Source organism: Dermacentor albipictus, chromosome 2 (assembly GCF_038994185.2).
Source record: "Dermacentor albipictus isolate Rhodes 1998 colony chromosome 2, USDA_Dalb.pri_finalv2, whole genome shotgun sequence".
Classification (NCBI taxonomy): domain Eukaryota; kingdom Metazoa; phylum Arthropoda; class Arachnida; order Ixodida; family Ixodidae; genus Dermacentor; species Dermacentor albipictus.
In genome coordinates this window covers 132544579-132561123 of record NC_091822.1, presented here as the reverse complement: position 1 = coordinate 132561123, position 16545 = coordinate 132544579, and the positions used below count along the sequence as shown (strand labels likewise).

The window sequence follows — 16545 nt, the reverse complement described above, 5'->3', positions numbered from 1 at the left end:
TCCGGGTTGGGTAAACATGTTGACGCCAAGAGAGCTTCTCGGGGATATTGAAGATCGCGCGAATATCGAAGGTCCCTTGCCATGTCTTGCATGACGGCCACTCATACCCGCTGCACATATGTTTACAGATACGTCACATCTGCGATTCCCATAGCTGTCGCGTTTGTGCACAAATGTCACTGCTCGTGTTAGCGAAATGCATCAACGCGCAATGAAAGCACGCTGTCATCTCGTACCGCGGTCACTTCTCTACAGCTCTGCCCCACGTATTTTTCCTGAACTTTCGCGACATCCCGTCGTTCCCGTGTCCTATAGGCTCTGTATATAGGTGACAAATAAGCTCCCCGACGTCTAACGTGCTGCTGATAGAGTAAGCTTAAGTGAACTCCTGCTTGGGTGTCGCTTCTTACGTAAAGCTATAGGCGTATACATATCGTTAGCGAAACGGATGCACAAACGATAGCAAAACGAACGCTGCATACTCGTTCGTCCTGTCACCTTTCTTAAGAAACAATGCAGCTTTCTCTTCTGTCATCTTTCTAAAGTAAGTAAGAATAACGTTGAACTATAACACAAGAACCTCGGCATAAGTGCAACATAACCAGCTATAACGCTTAGGAAAGTGCTAGACGAATGGCGAACGTTTTTTGCAGACTCAGTAAGCGTTATTCCGTGCCAAAAATCGCGGTCTCGCGACGCTGGATGTCGTCGCTCATTTCAGTGTAATACTTGAACACCAAATGCTGTACCGGACACAACTCACGCATGCGCACTCTTGTCACGGTATCGCTCAGAAGCTATACGCCTATACATACCGCTATACTTAGCCAACCGGACGTGATTCTGGTTAACCTCCCTGCCTTCTTCTTATCTCTCCCCCCCCCCCCCTACAAAACTCGTTGCCAAAAATAATAACAACTAAACACAGCGTTTGTCGCCGAAACTATTGGCTCTTGAAGCTTGCTTCCTGGTGCCATTGGTTCACTTGCGTTGGATGGACGTTATTTATCTGTTCGTCTTTCATTCGTGTAAGCGCAATAAATTTTGCTACCGCTTATTTCTTTTGTTCTGTGTATGCTTGCGAAATCCTCCCCCCCTCTTTCTATAGCTCTAATTAGAGATTCAGTATTTAAAAATAAAAATAGAAGTAATTTAATAGAACATGTGCTGCTTCTGAAGTCTAAATAGATTTTCTCGTCAGGTTTGTAAGCATGTTTTCTATAGAAATAAGATTTAAAGGTACGGTAACGAGTGATTGCGGTACCAAGAATCATGTTAAAACAAAATAACTTGACACTTGGGGACGGGTGTACTTACCAATAAATTGCGCCCTGTAAGTCCAACCGCGACCGATGCTACCTTACTTCTATTGTGACAATGTTAACCTTTGTGAAACTGGACATGACGAGAGGTTCTGGCACATGAGCGTTCCTGTATAATAAAAAAAGGAATTGATGGTTCTCTCGTAATCGAGAGTAGACGTAAGCATGAAATGGAAACCGGCAAGGAAATTGGTTGGAGGAGATATTAGCCACAATTTTAAAATGGCTGTAGTGCATGTTCGCAACGGCACACCCCACCCCACCACACCACACCATACTGCACTCTGGCCCATATGGACGCTGCCCCACAAGAAGAAGAAAACCAACTGAAGGCAGCACGACAGGCAGCTAAAGAGGCCAGGGAGAAGAGCGCAATGCCCGACTAGAAGAAGAAAAGCACCTGAAGAAGGCGGCATGCAGCGTGCCGCCATTTCTCGAGGCGACGCAAAACCCGCGCCGCGGAACTCATGGACCGCTGGCGTTGAAAACAGCATATGCAACCGTGTCTCAGCGCCAAGTTATGACACTGAAGTATATGGGGCTCTGTATCTGCCTTTTGAACATCGCTAGCGGAAGTGGCAAATAAAACTTCAGCGTACTATAAGTTGCAGCTTGGCTGACCATTGTGAACAAACATTAGAAATAACTCGGAAGCAATATTTTTTGTAACTTGCTCAACTAGCGCCCGTAATGCGGCCCTGTACTAAGGGTTGAAGGCCAGATATCGCATTTTCTTAAGTTTTGACTGGTTGCCCGGATGATCTCGCTTTGTTCTCGCAACTTGCCCGGGTGTTCTCGTTTGAGTGCGAGGACAACGGCTCTGGCATTTGGCTCAAGTTCCCCTGAAGATCGCCGACAGCGGGAGCTAAAAGCCTTTCATGCTTAATAGCGGCTGACTCTAGAACCGAGAGCATCGAACGTACGCAAGTGTGTTCTTGAATTGCCGACGGGACAGAGGAAATAAATGTTACAGAGTCTTTAGCCGTCTCAGCGGCGCTCTGCAGTGTATACAATGACCCTATACACTGTTTGGTAGAGGGACTTTCAAACTGTTGGCTTTTTCTATTCTTTTTTCCAAACGGGAAGAAAGGATAGTGCACCCGCTGTCTAGCTCAAGGACTCAGAGGCCTGCACGAGCGGCCAGCTGCATCGGGGCGAGACATTTGCTGGGGCCCACGTCGGCGTCCGCCATTTCTTTGCCCTCGCCTCTTCCTATACACACCTGTACGGCGCTGAGCACAGGCCGACCTTTGTAGCGAGGCATTGTTGCTGAGCCTTCGGGCGAATCTTGTTGGCGAGATCCCAGTTCCCAATCCCTAAGGCAGCTTATGAACATATTTTTTTTTTCAGTCTCTTCTGACTACCGACTTTTATGCTACGAATGTCAACCACTCCCTAACCCCTACACCTCCACCCCTTTTCTTTTCGTTTAAATACCATGGTTAAATGCAAAAGGCATCATCTACATGCACGTGGTGAAAGAAACCGTGTCCTCATATTTGTCGTCGAAAAAATGTCGGGTGGTACAAAATGTTACTGGCCATTGCTGCACGCTGAAGAGGGCGCTCACCGAGACGTCGAAGACAACGATCGGCAAAGCAGTAGCGATTTTTGTCGATCCGCCGTCTTGGCAGTAGCAACTCTGTGTAGTACATTTTGTAAACATTACTCAGATGTATTACGCAGTTAACATTTTGATGTGTATCCTCAGTTTCCGTGTCAACTATTTTATTTACTTATTTATTCGGGAGGATTCGCAACTTGCGCTACTGGAAACTGACTTAACGGGTGATTTTATTCGTCAATGACGGAACAACGGTCTTCGCTTCAATGTATAAATTTCCCCAAAAGCTGACGCGGCAAGCACGGACATAAAGAGCGACTTTCGTACGGTTCCGCACGCTTCCCACTTTTTAAAATTCTGGCTGAATGCTTCGCGTATTCGCTTCCGGGTCAATATTGAGAAAGGATTGAAAGGCAACGTGCATTACAATGCGCAAGGGGCGGTCCAACCTACTCCCGGCAGCGTACGCATACTATATACTCATTCGGGTCTGCATACGTGACAAGTTGCACGCAGCAAGGGCATATATACGCGCGCATACAACTCGACGCGGCTTCGCCAAGCAGCCTACGTATACGCCGAATATATCTGAGCAGCGCGGCCCTCAGCCGGACTACGCCTTTCTACCGCCCTAGAATCCTCGGGGAACTGCGTAGGCGTGCACGAGGAACTGCACGCGCAGACGTGTATAGGTGCGACGCCGCTTCCTGTGACGAAACGCTTTCCGTTCCGACGCGTCTTTAAGGACGCGTGCGCCGTTCGACCCGGCATATATACAGGTGCCATCCGCGGAACGTCGAAGGTGGCAATCGAATCACGGTCTTCAATGGACCCCCCGGGTCCTTGCCTGGCATGCAGTCTTTGCAGTCTTTGTTGCAGTCTTTGAACGCACGGCGCGCTCTATAACTGAATGCCTGCATCGATAAAATCTCAGGACTTACGCCTTCCTCCTTCAATAAGCTCTATATGTTAGGTGCAGGGCGCCCATCCATCATGCACGTACATACGCTAGCCAATGTTGCCGCATTTGGTCTCTGCGCTTTCACTATCTTTGATTTATTCCCACATATAGAAAGCTCCATATCTATGAGTGCGCGCAGGACGCACAGAGACAGTGTGTGCGTGCGTAGGACGATAGTAGGACGCCGGCGTCTACTATCTGGGCAGCCTCGCTGTGGAATACATGCCCTCACTTTTATTCGGTTCTTTTATATAGCTCCTTATCAAAAAAGCAAAGAGCAGGCACTTCCTCTTCCGGCTTGCTGTGTTGCGCGCGGCTTTTAATTGCTGCCCTGATGACGCAACACGACAGAAGTTTCAATGACTTATATTTACATTTCCATATGTAAAAAAATGTGCAGAAATGGCTAATCATTATTAACAACTCTTTCGCCCGTTCGATTGTTAGGTTTGCATAGCTTGTCGATACATAGCTTGTCGATTTATTGCCTTTCAAGGGATGTCCGTGTTTACACCCGTCTTGTTGTTCCCCTTTTCTTAGCGAGAACTGTGGTGCTAGTTTGCCCGGCCACTTAAAGACTAGAAATGTTCGCAAAGGTAAAGTAAGTCTCCGACTTGTTCACAACGTTCTTATTGTCTGTCGCTGCTCAGGCCCTGTAGGTGACACTGCTTCGGTTCTTACGAATACTGCTTCGCCTAAATGTACATCGATCACTTATGCTTCTGTTTGTGAGGAAATTCTTTGAGCACCCAATAATAGACAGTCAGCTGAGCACTGAGGGTTTGTGCCAACGTTCCGCCACATAGCCGTCATTATTGCACGCTTGTGTGGTCTCTATCGCTTGAAGCACTGAAGATAGATGCACGAAGCATGGCATGTGCTGCATGCTTGCTTTCTTTTTCTTTTTCTCTTTTACCTAATGGCTCGATTTTATTTGTCTGGCCTTCTTATTTCGTCACTCATGCCTTTCCTCTTCATGCTTTCTTCGTAATTATTAGTACGCGCTCGGCGACATGGCCCGCACTACCGTATGTGCAGATTGTAAAGCAGTTGTAGCCTACGTGCCCGTACCCGACAAGCACTATACACCTGCCGATGTACTGCCAGTTGCAGATCGGCAAGTGATACCCGCACTGCGGTCGTTAGCCGACGTTATCTGGGTGCTGTTAAAGTACAAGGAAAGTACGTCTACTCATTGTTCTACGCACGTACTCGATATACTAGAGCGCAGCAGTGCTGACATCACTCGAGTAAAGAAACACGTGCAACGCTAACATCCTTTTGTGTATAGAAGATAGGGAGTACAAAAGCGGCCTCGTCGACTTGATTGTGTACTCTCTCATTATCTTCCTTTAGCCGTTATGCTCCCCCTTTCCTTTTCCCAATGCAGAGTAAAATACTGGCCATTCCCATCTGGTTAACTTCCGTGCCTTTTCATGTATCCTCTCTCTCTTGTGTTTAAACAGTAACTGGCAATACTACGAGAACAAAAGATAGACGGAAAGAGGTATACAGCATGACTGAAAGTGGCTGTGTCACGAGATTGAACATTTAAGCGCTGATACTGAACACCAAGTACAAAACAACAGAGTGCGTCCACATCTTTCAGCTCTCGAAAGTCAGGTTCAGTTGGCAAGCTTGAGCGTGCAACGAAACAAAAATGTGGAAAAAAAAATGATTATATAAGGAAGCACTAAGTTGCAACTATATTTAGCGCTAACAGCTGACAAGTGGCGCCGCCAGCTTCACTGAAAGCGATGATTTTACCGAAAGAGACACAGGAGAGAGTAAGCTGTACTATGATAGTTTTCTTCTTCAGGTGAAATAAACACTCTTTGGCGCCTGGCCGCTGCATTCAACATCGCATACTCATTAATAATAACACAGCGCGGATTGCATGTCTGTGTTTGCAAATAAACTGTATAACGCCTACTGCGCTACCATTCGTCCTTTGAAAATGAAAGGCTTGACCTCCGCACAGCTTTAAAACAGCTACAGGGGAGACCTCTCCCGTCGGACAATACCACGGGACCGTGGCCTCGCATACCACAGTTGCAGGAGGCCACACCATCACGTTTGAAATGATGAATGCAACCGAAGTGAGCTACACAGTTGGTGACCTAGCGGCGCTTGAGATTTTCATTACGTACACGCGGCTCCAAGCCAACCGGCCAGATTGGCTACCCTGTTTAACCTGGTTAATGCCCTTGCCATTCACGTTCGTCCTTTCCCCCACCCTCTCTCCCTCTCTCTTCGCGTTTTCGTTTTTGTGAACATGACGTTCTCATTACAAGCGAGGGAGAAAAAGCGCGCCAACCTGAAACCGTGACGGCAATGGACATCTGAGCATAGAACCCACAGCTTTTTACAGAATTCCTAAAATTGCAATTCGTACGGACAGTTTACAGGAAGCGTTCGCAGAAAAGCGCACGGACACAGTTCCAAGAATAGTTTTTTCTTTAACGTTTCGTTCGGGATACGGAGCGGACAGGTCACGCTTGTAAGGCGGCATATAGGCTGACAGCGCTCTTCCAAATAGCACCGCTACGCGGCTCACTCACTATGACAACAACTGCTGCTGTGGCAACAATAACAACGCAAAGCAGCACAGCGCTAGCGCTACAAAAAGCGCGCGGGCGGCTCACTCAGATAACTGTCACGCACGGCTTACTGGGAAATGAGAAAAAAACATCGCATCAGCGCAGGTGCAGTTGTAACCCTCGCGTTTTCTTTTTTTCCCCCTGGGCTTTGTACTGTTGCTAGCCGCGCGCGTGACCCTAAGTAGACCGCTCTGAGGAGAGGGCATGATATACTTTACACACACTAGAAACGAAGAGGAAGGCGAAACGATAACACAGCCTTTTTTTTTTTCTGCAGCACTTGAGTATAATGCCAGATGCGCGTTGCTATAGCGACCGCTCTCGATCAAGCGATGTGTCACAGGTGGATGCTCATGCACAGACGCATCAGCCGAGCAACTTGCCGTGTGTTATACTGCGTTTCCAGCAAATGCAATAATTCACAGAATGCACTTTGTCAAAGTTGTACCTGTCGCGTAATAATGACCGTAACCGTCATTATCATTAGTTTGTTACAAGTTCACTGCGGGTTGAAAGCGGCTGCCAACGGTCTCCAACCGCCACCCCTGCCTTGACTTTACAGAAATCCTTAAACTTGCAACTTTCCCAGTCTCATCGCACCACTTATTTGTCTGTCGTCCTCGACTGCGTTTACACCTTTCCGTGGCAGCCATTCTGGCGGCCCAGTCACAGCCTCCGAGGTCCGGTGGCGCGAATGGACAACGCGTGCGTCCCCCGATCACTCAGGCCGCGCTTGAACAAACCACCTCTTATCACCTGTACTCAATACCTGGCCGCCGCAACACCGCTTCTTTCTCTTAATATCAAGTAGAATATCAGCTACACCCGTTGGCTCTCTAATTGATACCGCTTTCTCAATGTCTCTTAACGTTGCGCCTATCAATCTCTTTCAATGCTCGTTCCGCGGTCCTTAGCTATTTCAAATGTTCTTTGTTGCTCTCCAAGTTTCGTCTCCATATAAATATACGGTAAGAACGCACAACATGATAGCCAACTTCCAAGTACTACGGTTAAACGGGACAGTCAGCGCCTAAGCCGGCAATAATTATCGTTAATAAGGATCCCGAAATAACTTCGTCGATGCAGTATGGCGTACGACATCGTTATCTCTTATATACGCAATTATGGGGGTTGAGGAGATAATGAAGACAGGGCCGTGGCACGACGAATACGCGAGACGAGGTAATCCTGAGCTGTGGTTTTGAAAGCACTATTAACAGTGTAAAACTTAGGTTGCCATGGAACACATGGAACTAAAATTTAATGCTGCTATTCTCGTTTGCAGTTAGTATTTTTTTTTTCGTTCTATCGCTATACATTATCAGGGACGACAAAGACGCCTTCGAGAAAAGTAGTGGTCACATTAAGCATTCTCCTCAAATTTCTTCAGTCAACTTAGAGGCTAGATTCTGCTGTTTCACGTGCCAGAACCACAAACTGATTATGACGCCCACCGAAATGGGGAGCTCCGGCTTAATTTCGATCCCCTATAGGGCTGCCCTTTTAGCGCCCACCCAATCCACAGTACACTAGCGTTTTTCTTTTTTTTTTTCCTTCCACCCTCGTCGCAATGCGGCCGCCGCAGTAGGGATCGCACCTCCGACTTCGAGCTCCGCAGCGCAGCGTCTAGCCACTGGGCTACCGTGACGGGTGTCCATTTAAGACGCGACAAGGACAGAAGAAACGAATTAGCGTAGTTCGCGCTTGGCCTCCCACTCGAATTTTTCACAGCGACCTTCCAACCATTTTTGCAAGAGCCCTAATATAAACAAACCCTTAATAGTGCGAGGAGACTAAGGGTGCGCACTTTTCTATACAAACGGGGCAGCAAATACGGTCACGCGTTTACACGCGTTTACCTTCGCATCGCGCCTCACTTTATGCACGAACGCTTGTCCATACCACCCATATTCGAATGCGCGGTCGCACGAATTCAACCCGCGACCTCACACTCAGAAGCAGAACATCTACATGATGCACTGCGACTGTTTCCTCCAGCAAAAAAGTCCTACCCATACGGCGACTAACGGCAGGCGATCGGCGATTGTGCAGCATCTTCAATAAGGCGGATCGACGCAAGGCAGGCGCGAGTGTGTTTTTGCCACGCGTACGCAGTGTGTCCCTCGCGGTACGGCTCGGCGACACACCGGCGGAACGGGGAGGCAACAGCGACACTAAACGGATTACGGCTTGATACAATGAGGACAGGAAGAGCGGTCAAATACAATGGAAGCCCGAAGGGGGGCGAGATGAATCCCCTTGTTTTTGCCGCACGGCTCAGAGAGGGGTATTTCCAAATACAGCGTCACCCCATCGTTCAAATTTACATACGGTGTCGCAGCGGAATAAAAATTCTTTGCCGTGCAAGACCGCCTATGGTGCGTATATATAGAGAGAGAGGAGTGAGGGAAACCAACGGCTTCTTTTTTGTACTTGTTGTTAGTCACAATCATATGATGCAGACAGACTACCAAGCTAGGAACGGATAGGGGAAAGAAACTGGTACATTTACTGAAGTGTAGAAATGACAAGGAAAAGAGAAATGAAAGGGCACGAAACGAGAACTTGCCGCAAGTGCACGGGGGTCGAACCTCCTCATCCCGCATTAGGCCATGCCCTTTTGCTACGGCCACATGAACAAATTCCAATCTGTGTCATGACGTCCCGACGCCATTGATGAGGCCAGGTCCGGCTTATCGCAACCCCAATTTCTCTCCCCACTCTTCCCCCTCCCAACTATTGCATCAAATTGATATATAGGCGTTTGGCAAACTTTTCGCTCGCTAAGTGTCATCCTTTTGCAAGCGAGAATCGTGTGGTTAAGGTTCAACATTTTCGAAGATATACGACAGTATTCCGAACAAAGCGAGCCTTTGCGACCGGTCGCATGCGCGACCAACTCAGTCGAGCGACCTATGGGAATCACCGGTGTGAATCCGCCCCAGATAAGCTTTTAACCGATAGGATATTTTTGTTTTCGAAACTCCATATTTGTTAATTTCGCTGCGATAGGTTGATAACGGGAGTGGAAAAGGGAGGTTTTATTTCTCGAATTTCGCGCCGAAACCACAGCGCCTGTATAAGTCAGTGTGGAGTCACGTGTTTGAACTTTTTTTTTCGTATTTTTGACGTTGTGCGGGCAGTAAACGTCCCTGCACCGTGCCACGTTCACTCGTTTGGTCTCTCATAATACAATATAGTCCATCTTTAGCGATCAAAGAAAGTTAATAGGCCTAAGCAGACCGCCGTCAAAATCTATGGCGTCACGGCGGCGATCTGGTGCGAGAAACTCAAGACGGCATCGCCACCCGTCTTTAATTTTTGCATCTTTTCTGGCTTACCAAGTTTCTTCTCACGATAACAGGGCCCTGTTTTGATATTTATTACAGCTTAAGTGATTTTTCTTCTATTGAGTGTCCCTTTAGAATTACTTTCCGCCGCCGCCAAGCGGCATCGAATCCTCCAGCATTACAGCGGTTCCGGTAACGTTCTCGTTGGCCCGTTAATTCTTAAAATTCCTCATGCGAACATATTAGTCAAATTTATCCGAAGCCCGCTTTCGTTATCTGCGTAGACTGTAGTTTTGACGGCAGAAGCTGCATACGCAGGGGTACCCGACTTGGTAGGCAGGTCAGGGTTCGTTCACGCTTTGTGTGCCATTGACCTCACAGTAGCTTGCTCCACCCATGGCCATTTAGAACAGACAGCGAGATGAAAAAAAAGTGTTTTGCATGCTCCGGAAAATCATTTTATCGAACACCATTTATTAGTCGGTCTAACCACGGGATATTATTGAATTGATTGATTTGTTTATTATTCGATTATATTTGAAACTTTGGCAACTTTTTTTGCCGGTTTTTCTACAACATTGGATTTTCTGATGACCACACAGAAATGACATTAGGAGAGGAACAAATACGGACATGCGCACTCAACTAACCCAAAAATATTCCCTCAGGCGCGACACACGTGATCTTATCTACCCGTGCGCCTACCTCCTTCCCCGAAACCTCACAAGGGTGGTGAAATATTGCTTCACGAGGATATGGGCTGGGGCAGCCCTCCACACCGCTGTCACCCCTGCATGCAATTGAAACAGCTTCGCCAATGACGACGCCCCCTCCATAAAGTGTACAACCCTGACACAAGACACCGATGTGTACCGCCTGCTGGGGATTTACGCAGCTAGAAGAAACATCCGGGTGTCCTTGCTCAGATGCATACTTGAACACGTTAGAGAAAGAGAGAGAGAAAAAAAGTAACTGATTACAATTACAATCACTCATGACAAAAATGAATGAAGCGCAGTTACCAATAACAGCCCCACAAGAACAACTTAGTAGTTACTAAAAAGTATTCGGCTACTTTAACGTTACTTTCCACCTTACTTTTGTTAACGTTGCGCAAATACAGTAAATAGAATTGGCTAAACTGGCTCATTTAATGCGTCCTCTGCAGCCCTTCAAACGTTGTTTATCTTCGTTAAGAATTTGTTTCCAGAGTTTTCTTCGATAACATTCCATCGTTTTCTTGTGAATAGATCTGGCAATGACACTGAAAACGCGGTGGATACAAGAACGTTTGTGGTGCAACGTACGAACACCTTGCTCACAAGATAGGATCTGCTCAATTCTTCTTCGCTCAGTGCAGTCTATACGATTTCTCCAATGTGGCGGTGATGGTGGTTGTGGTGCAGTGATAAACCTTCTTCACAATTACATTATACTGTACACTCTTAATGTCCGATGAAGAATAGAGACAAAGCAATCGCTTTGTGCACGAGTTTCACATGTTGGAAACAGATTGAAATAATTGTCAATCGCCTAAACGCGAACTCCGACTTATGCACACAGACATGATACATAGCAGATAACGCATCAACGAACTATTGCATTGCGGTACTGAATAAATAAATAAATAAATAAATAAATAAATAAATAAATAAATAAATAAATAAATAAATAAATAAATAAATAAATAAATAAATAAATAAATCGATAAATAAATAAATAAATAACTAAATAAATAAATAAATCAACAAGAAGCCGGCAGATCCCACGTCCTGTGGGAATCAATGTATTACTGTACTGTGGCTCGCTTTTGATTAAACGTACATTTCTTTTTCTTGCTTTTAGAAAAAAAGCTAGGCGATGCTTCGCATCAAGAAGTCTTAATTCTTTGCTAAGTTTCGACTGAAGTAATACATCCCTGCAGTCTACGAAATCTTCGTTACATACACCATGAATATGCATCGTCATTCCACGATCACTACAATCAAAATAACCCTCTATGGTTTCATGCTTTCGAAGATGTTTCTCCAATAATGCTAAGTGATCACCCTTACATGTGCACTATAAATAACCAGCATGGTTATTTAAGACGGGGCGTGTCAATTCTCCAAACTGTACGCGAAGCGACAGGAGACATTGAGCACTTTCTGTGGGCGAGCCCAAAATATCGATACGAAAGGGGCCCTCTGTTTGGGAAGCTTCAAAACATGGGCCTTCTGCATGCGTGCCTGCAAGACCTTGTGGTCCCTCTGTGGTCGTTTCGTGGTCGTTTCGTGCACCTTGCTGGACCTTGTGGTCCAGCAAAGAAACATCAAGTCTTCTAGCAATCCTAACATATACTGGTTTTATGGGCACGTGGTGACGTACATCGCAATAACATTGTAAGCGACGCCCAGCCGGAACTATCGCCGCCCTCGATCTTTAAGATTAAACTGCTTGTGACAATCCACCGCCACAACCACCACAACCAGATTGGAGAAGTTGTATAGACTGCACTAAGCGAAGAAGAATTGCGCAACAGCTATTAACGCTTTTGAAGGCCGCTTAAAAGCGCTTCTGGGAAAGAGTGTGTGTGTGTGTGTGTGTGTGTGTGTGTGTGTGTGTGTGTGTGTGTGTGTGTGTGTGTGTGTGTGTGTGTGTGTGTGTGTGTGTGTGTGTGTGTGTGTGTGTGTGTGCGTGTGTGTGTGTGTGTGTGTGTGTGAGTGAGAGAGAGAGAGAGATACACATTTTTGATAAGAAGAAAGCTCAGAGGTCGGACTTCCAAGAGAGGTGTACAAATGTGCAAGTCTACCAAGTTCAGGTGATCGAGACGTAGCTGCAGCACACTGATTGCAGGAAGCAAGTGACCCATGTGTACCCTTTGAACACTGTAGTTCCCGCGAAATTTAAGTGCGCAAAGCTAAAAAATGTAACAGGTTACAGGTAATCGGCTAATAAAAAAAAAAGCAATTGAATTACAGTGCGCGTTCCTGAGTAAATAAACTTATCAGTAAATTACAATATTACAAAACAACGTATTTGATTATAATTAATTAATTACATGTCATTCGTTACGTACAAGTCTGCTCAGATGGTCTGATCTCGGCAGCGACCGGCATTCTGACTTTAGCAAGCGGATTGAAGACGACTCTAATTACAGACACTTAGTGAACTTCATTGATATTTTTTTTATATCCATGTCGTAAGACAGCCCTCCTCAAAAAGAAAAAAAAAGAATAATACAAGGAGCATGAGCACGCACATAGTGATCAGTTAGCTTTAATGGAGAAACACCTTATAAAGCGATGAAACCATAGAGCGTTATTTTAATTGTTGATTCTGGAATGAGGACGCCGATTCATGGTGTATGTAACGAGTACCCCCAGTACATGCACCCCCAGGCATGTATTACTTCACTTGCAAATTAGCAATGAATTACGGTTTTATGAAGCGAAGTATCACCTAGCTTATTTTCTAAAAGCAAGAAAAAAATGCACATTTAATCAAAAGCTAGCCACACTACAGTACTGCAACTCTTTCACGTGGTGCCCTGTCTCTCTGTAACTAAACACAACGCGTGCACTGCTTGGATAGGGTGCACTGGACACACTCGCCAACAATGACCGAGAAACTCCCTGGTAATATTTATTTCTCCTAAAGGCATCCATCGCGAGCCACAAGCGATACAAATTTATTACTCGTGCTCGCTACAGGTTTTGTAGTCGCTTACAATATTGCTTGGGCAAGCCAGGTTCGTGTGATTTATATTGCATTTGTATTTATTCATTTTTAAATGCGAAGCATTGCTTGGCGAACATTTGCCACTTTGACAGTATCTACTAGCCGCCTATGCTTTGGTGCTCTCATGGTCGTTTCGTTAACTTGGCATGTACCAAAACTCACATAGTATGACGTGTATAGTATAGTATAGTGTATGGCGAACATAGATGATAGGTCATGACACGAATATCTTGACATGTGTGTCATGTAGGTCATGAAGCAGCGGTCTACGTCCCGGTGCTCTCATGATCATTTTGTTAACTTGGTAGGAACCAAAACTGGCATAGTGTGGCAAGAGTGTACGACGAACATAGATGATAGGTGATGACATGAATATCATTGCACCTGTGTCATGCAGGTGATGAAACAGCCGCCTACTGCTCTCATGGTCGTTTGGTTAACTTGGTAGGCTCGCCGAACACTGCTTCGCATAACATCGATTCCCACAGGGTGTGGGATCTGCCGGATTTTTCATTTATTTATCTATTTAGTGCCTCTAGGTGGTAGTTCGTTGACGCGTTATCTGTTATGTACTGTCTGTGTGCATAAGTCGGAGTTCGCGTTCAAGCGATTGAGAATGATTTCCATCTATGTTTCCAACATGTGAAACTCGTTCACAAAGCGATCTCTTCGTTTCTATTCTATGGGACATTGATAGTGCACAGTTTAATGCATCCGTGAAAAAGGCAAATGGCTGCACAGAATGAGCAACTATTGAGCGCCGAAGTACATACACGAGGAATAAACTATATCTATCAATATCGGGTTACCGGGTGAGGTCGCGACGCAATATCACCATTCCGTAAATTCCCTATATTGGACTCGGAACAGTTTTGTATACTTAACTCCCGCCCATGTGCCAATGTGTGGTGCATAATAACTAGTTTTGTATTGTCATAGTGGTATTCGGTCAGTATTGTGCCTAGGTAACGTCTGACCATTACATGTTCAAATATTATTTTTTCTACACGATGTGTTGAACAAGATTTGTAATTTCTTTCTGATCATGACGTGTATGTATGTATGTATGTATGTATGTATGTATGTATGTATGTATGTAGCGATTATTAACAGCACACACTGTTATAAGTAATGGAAATAAATTCTGGTGTTTTACGTCCCAAAAACCACGATCTGATTATGGGGCACGCCGCAGGTGGGGACTCCGCAATAATTTAGACCACCTGGGGTTCCTTAACGTGCACCCAGTGCACGGTACACAGGTGTTCTCACATTTCACCCCCATCGAAATGCGGCCGCTGCGGCGGGCATACGACCCCGCCACCGCGTGTTTATCATGGCGTCGCAGTAGCCACGAAGGCACCACGGCGGGTAAAAATAATTATCAAAGAAAGCCGGTAAATGTTATAGCTGTTTGCTGACACTTAGCGGCTAAATGATGTCCCTTTGTTGCTGAGAACGGGACTAGTAGTCTGAAACACACACTTGCGTGACATTTTGAGTTTCATGTTCGTCACAAAAGCGATGGGCTAGAAGGTTCCGGAAATTCATTTCGATAAGACACCACATGGCATCGTCGTGAACACTTGGGGAATGCGTGAAGCCTGCGAAGATGACTGCGTTGTCCAGGAAAGAAACATCTCTGCGACAAAAGGACTTATTGGCAGAGAGAAAAAAAAAAAATGTAACGAATCACTTATTTAAACTCAGCCGCGGCGCATTGTGAAACGCATTGTAAGCGCAATGTGAAACAGAATACTAACTACGTGCCGCGCAAACCACAGGTGTCATTTTCCTTTTTTTATTATTCGTTTATCGGAGTCTCTCTTTGCTGCCTCATGCAAAATTAACCACGTGATTACTCGCGTGAATGTTCACGGCTACAACACGTGGGCGACCTTTAAAATCAGCATGAAAACGACCGATCTCGACAGTGTAGCTTCGGCAAGCGTGGCTTCACTCACCGATTTCAGGCGCTGTATTACTGGGCGAGTAGCAGACGACGGCGGGGTGGGGAGGACCCGTCCCGCACGCGGAGCCCGCGGCGACGAGGAGCAGACGACGACCACAACGGGCCGGGCAAGTCACTCGGCGATTGTTGTTATCCACATGACATCGCCTCGGACGGCGCGAAACACCACACGACAAACAGACACTCGGCCCCGCTTGTCTCGGAAGCCGAAAAGCAGCGGCGTGACAGCGCCCCAGCGATGCGCACAGTGTTTGAAAACCGGCCGCCGACGAACAACACTCCTCGCTGCTGCTGCCGCCGCCGAAAAGGAAGGGGGCGTCCCGCACGAGAGAGAGATTCCACGGAGCCACCGACCGAGCGGGGAGCACCGAGCGATCTCGCAGCCCGACGACGCCGAGTCGACGAATGCGCCGCGGGGAGAGGGTTCGCAACAACGCGCGCACGCACACACGCGCACTCCACCGCCTCCTCTTCTGCCGTCGCGCAAAGAGCATCAGCAGCCTGCACTCTCTCGCGCGCTGCTGGACCCGGCGCAGGCGCACACACTTTCAATATGGCCGGCGCCGCTGAGTGTGTGTGCGCGCGCGCGCGTCGGTGGTCGTCGCTGCGCGTGCGTGCGTGCGTGTGTGCGCGCGACGAGGGCGTTTCATTCCCTAGGCTAGGGAATATTGGGAACTATCACGCGCGCGCAATCGCGTTCGCCGTTTCGCCGCGCGCACACGTGGAGCCGGACGCTCGGGGGCTGAGGTGAGAAAGGAGCCAACCCCGGATGTTTCGAATTTCTGGCCGTGCTGAACGACCTTTTGGAACGACCTTCCGCTGCCACGCCGCTTTCATCCTGTCCCTGATCCATCGACGTCACGTTACGCTGTGTGTGTCGGTTGCGGTGGACGCGATTCACAGCGACCCATTGTTGATTTAAATGATAATGATAGAAAACGTTCTCTCTTTTTCTCTGCGTGAAACATGTGTGCTTATCTAGCGTTGAGAATCGGGGTGGAAAGTTCTCGCACCTTCTGCCATTCGAAATTTCTGGCACACAGGACCGCCCAGATAATAATAATAATAATAATAATAATAATAATAATAATAATAATAATAATAATGTTATTGAGA

At 46.7% G+C, this 16545-nt stretch overlaps 1 protein-coding gene across 2 annotated transcripts in view; it reads right to left on the bottom strand.

Annotated features, from left to right (window-relative positions):
- Positions 1-15922, bottom strand: part of RapGAP1 (Rap GTPase activating protein 1) — a 307901-nt gene extending 291979 nt beyond the window's left edge. The window contains exon 1 of one of the 2 annotated variants that reach the window (XM_065451496.1): positions 15422-15922. The gene's annotated coding sequence lies outside the window, so the exon portion shown is untranslated. The remainder of the gene's footprint in view (positions 1-15421) is intronic. The other variant, XM_065451481.2, reaches the window with a different exon arrangement.
- Positions 15923-16545: the final 623 nt, after the last annotated feature.